General features: G+C 29.9%; 1 non-coding gene across 1 annotated transcript; it reads right to left on the bottom strand.

Moving 5' to 3' along the window:
- Positions 1-8059: 8059 nt before the first annotated feature.
- On the bottom strand, positions 8060-8131 carry TRNAD-GUC (transfer RNA aspartic acid (anticodon GUC)). The gene has a single exon. It is a non-coding gene; the product is annotated as a tRNA-Asp (tRNA).
- Positions 8132-8793: the final 662 nt, after the last annotated feature.

The raw sequence follows: 8793 nt of genomic DNA, 5'->3' as shown, positions 1-8793 counted from the left end.
CGATATTTAAATAATTTTGTACAAAACTGTTACTTGAACAGAAAAATTATTCAAGATTCATTAGATTTTTATTTCAATTCTCAATCGATATTTTCTTTTGATTGTGTTTGATTTTCATTTGTACCATCACGATTTGGATCATTAATGACTTCTTTTGAGTTAAATTTACCCACAACTGCATTCGAATTTGATTCACTAACAATTACTTTCGAACTAGATTTACTAACAATTGCATTTGAATTAGATTTGCCAATTGCTGCATTTGAATTAATTTTGCTAACAACCCCGCTCGAATTAAATTTCCCAACTTCTGCGTTTGAATTGGTTTTGCCAACCACCACGTTTGAATTAGGATTACTAATAGCTAAATTTAAATCGGCATTTGAATTTGATTTACTAATAACTTTATTAGGAATTGATTCACCGATGACTGCATTTGGATTAGATTCAGTGTTAGTTTCTATTGCCACAAAAGTATTTATGTTTGAAATCTCTCCTGTGTCTTGTGCTATGTCTGAATAAATATAAATAACAGAAAATAAAATTTGAAATTCCTAATATGATAATAAAAAATGATAATTTACCCGATAAACCAATACTCATTGCAACAGATTTTGAAATAGTTCTGTCATTCTGTACTTCTTGTTTATCAATCGAAGATGGCAGGATTTCACTGTTTTGAACTTCTGCAGAATTCACTTTTGATATTCTATTTGAGTTTGGTATGATGTCGATTTTCGAAATTGATTTAATTTGTTTTTCGATTTCCTCATATTTATTATTTTCAACACTGACTAGCGTTGACTTGTCAACGTAAGTTTTTCCAGCATTAGTGAGAATTGATTTTAAAGACGATCTTGACGGTGGATTTTCAATATTCATAAATGATATTTGTTTTGCTACATCTGATGCTATACGTTCTATTGAGTTTTGTTTTGAATTTATACAATGTAATAAGGAATCGGGTAAACGAGAGAGACGTTGACTGGCCGTTGTTAAAGTATGACTTCCACCAGTAAATCTGTTAACGAAGCGAGTATTTAGCCTGAAAATGAAAAAAAATATAGATTTTTTTGCTTGGAAAATTAATAAATAAAATGAATTTTTAATTTTAATGCTCACTCTTCGTTTTGTATAGGCTTTACATCGAATTTTTTCGATTCAGTTAACTGTCTTAACTGCTTTATGATTGCAGTTTTATCTAAAAGTTATTTTAAAATATATTATTTGATATAATAACAATTCCATAACAGGTATAGAATAAAATTTATTACCTGATTGTTCAACAGAAGTCTTATTAATTCTTCTATATAATGGCATTGGTAATAATTTGAAATATTGGAATGAAGGCAAATTTTCATCCTTTCTCATCACAACATTATTACCACAAGATAAACAATTTACATTTCTGCAAAAAAGTTCAAAATTCACATTTAATTAAATCAAAAGAACAAAGATTCTTTAGTATATTTAAGTTCAAAGACTTAACCTCAGGCATTTTTGTGTGACTGCGGCCTCAGTTTCAGCTTTAATCTTAGCAATCAACTTGACGTTTTTAGCTAGCTGAGCTATGCTTTCCTGTGCATAGTTTTCAAACGAATCAAAATCACATACATCCGTTTTTTGTAATACTTTTTCTTCAATGTCTTGAATTTTTTTATCAACATCCACTCCCTTCAATAAAAATTTGTATGACATCAATAACATTCACTGTTTATATGTACCATCAGATTATGAAATTAGATGAATATACAAAATCTTACATCATTTACAAATGCAGTACATAAATCGTCAATCTGCTTTGACAATTCTCGTTGGTTCGTTGAAAAATAAGTCATCGACACTTTTCTATCCAAACCGTCTTGGTCGGCTTTCCGGGCCAACGAGTTATGAAATTCTGACATGTCGACTTTTTCGTGCACTAAATGATTCACTTCTTTTTGAAGCATCTTAAAATAATCAAACAAACCATTTAAATCACAGTATGAACAATAAATGTTATTATTTACAAATTTTAAATACATTTAATTGATTACTGTTGTTGTTCATCTTGTCATTTAACTCTTGTATATCTTTATTCGTTAAGTTATTGTCTTCCACTTCTTGGAAAATAAAGAATATTTAATAATAAACCAACGTAAAATATAATGAAATTATCCAACATTTCAGTGGTTTCCAAAATATCATAAAAATATATATATGGGCCAACTGAAATATAACACGTATATTTATTTATTCTTAGGTATAATACCAGAGTCATCATTTTTTTTGACATGTTCCTCTATTATTTTCCACACCTCGGCAAATTCTTTTTCCACATCTGATATCTGGTCTTGAAGATCTTTCATCTATGTATAATGAAATTTCACTTTTTTAGTTATTACATACATATGTATATTATAACAAAACTGTAATATTAATCGATTGCATTATTCAAAATATAATAAGTAAATATATTAGCCAGCATTATGGCTCGGTGGTTGCGTTTCTGTTTAGCAACGAGAGGTTACCGGGTTCGATCCCGTGCTAATCTTTAATGCTGCTGGTTAGACTTGGATATTTGTGACTCCAAGTCAATTGTTTCCTAGCAGAGTTTGCCAATTTATCTGGTTTCATTGTTGAAACAGTTCCTCCATCAAATTGTCAAAAACAATCCTACCTGCTATGTCACAAATATCTGAATTTGATTTATGTACAATATTGTTGCATAGGGGTGGGTGGATGATCCAAGTAAAAGGCCAAAGTCGTGTCACAGCATTTATTGATGATTAAGGAGATACACACACTGGCAGTGCTCCGTCCAGAATGTCTTGATATCGCCTAAGTACCGTCTTATAACGGATAGGTCTCTCAGGACATCTTCGACGTCCGGTTTGTTTACCTATTGTTATGGTCACGTACTAGATGTGCCACGGAAGTCAGTCCCACGCTACCGCTGTGGGTTCTGAGAACTCTACCGGAATGCGACCGAGCTACCGCTACCCCTGCTTAGTGCAATCGGGGGTATCTCATTGTTAGCCGAGCCTGGAGATAATCCTCGAAACCAATTATAACGGTCACACAGTCTCTGGGATGCTACTCGGCCTAATTCGATTGCACTTACTCGGCGGTGTACGTAACAATATGTAAAAAATTATGTACAAGTCTAAATCCATAGATGTCTCTGTGTATTAATTCATTAATTAATTAATTGCTAATTTCGTGTTCTTCAGCCTCTCGAAATACAGTGATTTATGTAATTAAAAATGCTGCACTGTTTGCAATTAATTATCTAGGAATGCGCATTGGGGTTTACCTATTAGGCCTTATTAGTATATATATATATATATATATATATATATATATATATATATATATATATATATATATATATATATATATATATATATAAATAAAATATATTAAATTAAATATGTATAAATTAATACTTGATCGCTTAAAAATGCTTCCATTTCAGTCATTCTTTTGTAGAATGTTTCCATTTTTTCTTCCACTGAATCATCACTATGTCTTCGGAAAGCTTGCACATTTTCTGTGTTTAAAATAAATTTTGTATAAGAAAAATAAGTTCTAAAAATGATGACTTGAAATTAAAAAAAATGTTGATTATTAACTATTTTAAAATTAAGCGCAATACCTTCACTGCTTTCAACAATATCAGTAAGATCTTTATTCAATTGTTGTGTACTACTTTTGATTTCAATGAGTTCTTTTGAAAAATTCTCCACAATTTCTTTCAAGTGAAGTTTTGGCTTACTAAAAGTTACAACGATACATGACAATAATAAATATAGTATTTTACACAATTTTAACTTCAGTAATATTTCATATCAAAATACTTTTCATCACTATCATCGCCGCTGACGTAATATGGAACTTGAAATTCCTCTTTGACATGTTCGTACTCCATGGTCAAATCTTCTAACATTGAGGATAATTTTTCAATTGCGGTTTCAGTTGCATCCAATCTGGCCGCTACATTCAACGATGCAAATACTTCTGATACACGACTCTTACGAGATCCTGATCTATGTACATTTAAGTTTTAAAAATATTTCATGTAAGTTTTTATATTATATTTCAAATATTATACATTGATACGACGACATGTACCTAACATCATTTATGAGATCTTCATTGCTTGGAAGAATTTGGTTTATCTGCGATACTATAGAATCAATTCTTTCTTCCAATGTTTTATATTGTGTCATAGATATTGGTGCATTTTCTTGGCAACTTTTTTTTATCTCTAAAAAAAAATAGATTGAAAACAAGTAAAGTTTTAATAAATACATATAAATAATTACCTTCTATGTCGACTTTTATTACGGTATCTTCTATAGTGCTTTGATCTGGCTGTTTATTTTTTTCACCATCATTTACTATAAATATATTAAATACCAAAAACATATATAGGTTTTTCTTTCCAAATTGATATACACACCCCTTTTTAATGTCAATTTTAAATGAAAAATTGTCAATTTGAAATGAAAAAGGATCAGTTTGGAAAGAAAAACCAGTATTAGTAATTGAATATAATATATGTATTAATAATTAAATAGACACCTACATATATTTACACTCAACACACTTTCTTGACTGCTACTCGCTGAAAAATAAATTTATTGGTATGTATTTTATTGAATTGAAATTTATTTAAATACATTATTATACTTACAAGTATTTTCATCTGTTGGGTTATCAATCTGAAAACATTAGTTGTAAGTTGAGTTAGAATTTTGATGTTAAATAAATTAATTTCTGATTTTTCTATGTATGAATGTATGTATATCCTCACCTCTTCATAAATTGTATTCAATTCTAATGATTGCTGACTTAAGGAGTCCTAAAAACATGATAAAACATTCAATAAAAATATATGCAGGATTGAAATCCATATGAAAATCATAATACTTTTCTTCCATCACTTTTAGAGCCGAGTTGTTCGCTTGACTTTGACACATTTGGACTAGTCTGAGGTGTTTTAGAATGTACTCTAGATTGTCTCTGAAAGCATAATCGGATTGTATATATATAATACGTGAAAAGGAATGCAAAAGAATTATTTTTATAATATACTTTTAACTGTGACTTTCGATTTTTATCGGGTATATTTTCAATCGTCGAATCTAGTGACTTCTAAAATATTTAAATTACATTATTTTAAAAAAAATGCATAATATATGTAATTAGTAATTGTACTTTCTAATTAACCTCAAATTGAGTGTCTGATATTGTGACGCTGACACTATTTTGACGAGAGTTTACCAATGAGTTTATAAGACAGCTGCTATTACTTTTAATTTGCACCTTCGTCTCTAAAATGTTCAACTTTTGTGCGACTATGTGCAATATAGTGTGCAACAGATTAAAATTTACAATCCCAACCTAAAAAAAGTGAAGATCACAAAACTTCATCTATTGTACTACATACATACATAGATAAAGTAAAAATATTGTATTTATATTGAAAGGTACAGTTCGTGATAGTATAATATGTGAACATACTTCTGTCGTATTCAAAGCTAAATCTATCATGTTTTTTATGTTTAATTCCACCGTTTCAGTCATTTTAGTGTTGGAGTGTTTTGTAAATGTATAAAATTAATTAATTATATTTGTGATGAACAAAAATGATGAAATTTCTTCGAAAAGTGTTTTTTGTTTGTTTCAAAAACAAATGAACCGCTTAATGAATACTTTTAAATAATTAATTTTTCTGCTGATAGATCTAATTAAAAATATATATTTTCTAGTACGAATTTTGCTATGAAATCATAATTTTACTCGTTTATTGTAGGTATTTGTTTGACATACTATAATAAATTAACTATATTGTATGTACGTATATTTTTACTTTAATTTTAAATCAACTTTCATTTTCCCATACCTCCCTACATACATTTGATTTTGATTTTTAAATGCTTTTTATTATTACAAAATTATGTTCACAATACATCTTATATCTATTTTAATAGCTACTGATCTACTGATCATTTTCTATTTTACAATTAAATTTAATTCGGTTAGTAGTCTTAGTATTATATTATTCTAATGTTAATGTACAGCATAATAGGAAAAAGAGCTCAAAAACCTATTTACAATTCTTATAAATGCTCATAATACATCTAATACATCTAAAGTGGATGACCTAAAGCAGATTGTGTTTAGGTAATCTGTGTTTATACCTGAAGGGTATAGACATTTTGTTGTAATCACCGAGACTCTTCACAAGTGTGTTAGTATAGTTATTAGTGATTCTGTTATAGAATCTACTTTTAACAAACGGAATATTATTTATTGCATGCAGTTTTTTCAAGTTATTGTATATGGGTGTATTATAAATTATTTTTAGGGATTTATTTTGTATTACTTGGAGCTTGGAAAGGTTAGTATTCGAGGCGTTATTCCATACAGGTGAAGCATAGGTTAATAATGGTAATATGAGCGCGCGATATAGTTTTATTTTATTTTGAGTTGATTAAGAACTATGGCGATTAAATATTGGATATATTGAGGATATACCCCGCATCGCCTTGCATTTCGCTCCCTCAATGTGAGGTGCCCATCTCATTCTTTTATCGAACGTTACTTCTAAATATTTTATTACTGACTGCCATTTCAGACTTTCTCCAGAGGGGATTTTCAGATCAGAACTTGGCTTATGCTTTCTAACAATAAAGAATATGGCCTCTGTTTTGATTTGATTAATTTGAATTTTCCACTTAGTGAAGTGTTCAGTCATTCATTGGAGAAAATAAATATGTGCATCTAGGTAAAAAAAACCCAAGTTTTTTCTACAAAATAGACAATCATTTAATCAACTGTCCAACATCGATTAGACCTAGGTATCATCACTAATTGTGACCTAAAATGGACTTCTCATATTAACCATATTGTGAACAAATGTTATTCATTTTCACTAGTTGTATATCATAAAACGTGTATTCAATTTTTTCAAATTAAACATATTATCAAAAAATTATTAAATTTTTATCATACCTAAATTAGAGTACGCTTTGAGTATATGGAATCCTCATTTTAAAAAGATGTTATATGTATGGAAAGGGTACAAAGCAGAATTAAAAAGATACCTTCTGAACTTAAATCATATAACGAAAGGTTGAAAATAATGAATCTCCCTACACTGGAGATAAGAAGAATAAAATAATAAATAATCATTATAATTGTCATATGTCCAAACTTATTACGTTCAATGAAAACACTTACACTCACACCCTCAGACTCCAAAAAGAAAAATCGAATAAATTGATCAGATATTCCTTCTTTCCAAACAGTGTGGTTTCAGTTTGGAATAGTCTTCCAAACAATGTAGTAAATTCAGAAAACGTTAATATTTTTAAAAACAAACTAGATGTCTTTCTTAAATTTAAAGTATTTTTGTAATTCTTTTTTCCAATATCTTTTCTTTATTTTTGTTTTCTTTTAGTTATTATGTTACCGTTCCAGATATTTAATTTTTCTTCTATCTCATTATTATTATGAATATTTTTGTTTTTATTTTATTATTTGTACAATTTAAGCCCTGTGGGTTTTGACGCCTTTCCCATGTATTTTAAATAAATAAATATTTTTTTTTATAAACATGCATATGCAAACCTTTTTATTTAATTTAAGTAAATATATATTGTTAAAATATTTTCTATTAAAAAAAGTATTTACGTGTGCACTAATAAATTATATTTTTTAACGGAATGACCGCTAGGTGGCACTTTTTTATTTTCACCGGAATTTTGATGAAGATAAAAAAAAACACCTCATTTTTTAATTATTTTTAATTAGTGCTACATGAGCGTTACCCGTGAACGAATATTTTATTGTAAAATGGAATTTATTGATATGTACATATGATTTCAGTACATATGTATATATATACATCCATAGGTAGTACCTAAAATTTTCGATTTACAATTTAGGCCTTCCAATTTGTTTCTTCCAAAAAAGTTTGACTGTGTAAAAAATATTTTTTTAAATCTTTGAAGCGTAATATAATATGTAAATATGAAGAAAAAACATAATACAAAAATAAAAAGTGATTCTCCCCGGCGGGGAATCGAACCCCGGTCTCCCGCGTGACAGGCGGGGATACTGACCACTATACTACCGAGGACTGTGAAAACTATGCCACTATTTTCCGAGAGTTTCTCATGCACATACAAAAGTACAAAATGAAAATAAAAAATTAGATTCAATTCTTATAATACAATCCATATTCATATAATATATCATACGATATGAAAACGAACAAGATCGAAAATAAAGCGCAAATACGGAGGCCTCGACTTGCAAACGACTGAACGAGACCCCTCGCTACATATTCCCGAATCCCAGACATGGGGTTCCGGTGTTGGATGTGACCTCCTTTGAAGGGCACCTCGAATTCCCCATCGCCGACACCTCTATATATCCATAAAGCTACTACAATGAAATCGTAAAGTCTACCACCCCTTGTTTTGTCGGAGATAAACTGCACAGACAGCCTGTCTGTCCGCTAAAAGGACATTCAGCATACCGTAGGTCGTACGACACGTGCACTAAATTAATTTCGAGGAAATATTTTTTCAATTAAACGGATGTAGACTGGATTTTTATCATATGCATATTTATGTAAGTATGTAAATTGTGTGCATTGACGTTCCGGTGTGTGCATCGACAGGTTTACGAGTCATTTGGGTCACGACCGATGGGATTGGGTGGGAATGGGGGATGGGGAGGAACGGTATTCGCTCTTCTATCCAACCGACCTCCTCCCACATCCTCACCCAGCGGGCA

The sequence above is a fragment of the Arctopsyche grandis genome, chromosome 13 (genome assembly GCF_051622035.1).
Source record: "Arctopsyche grandis isolate Sample6627 chromosome 13, ASM5162203v2, whole genome shotgun sequence".
Lineage (NCBI taxonomy): Eukaryota > Metazoa > Arthropoda > Insecta > Trichoptera > Hydropsychidae > Arctopsyche > Arctopsyche grandis.
This window is presented reverse-complemented; position numbering and strand designations above follow the sequence as displayed.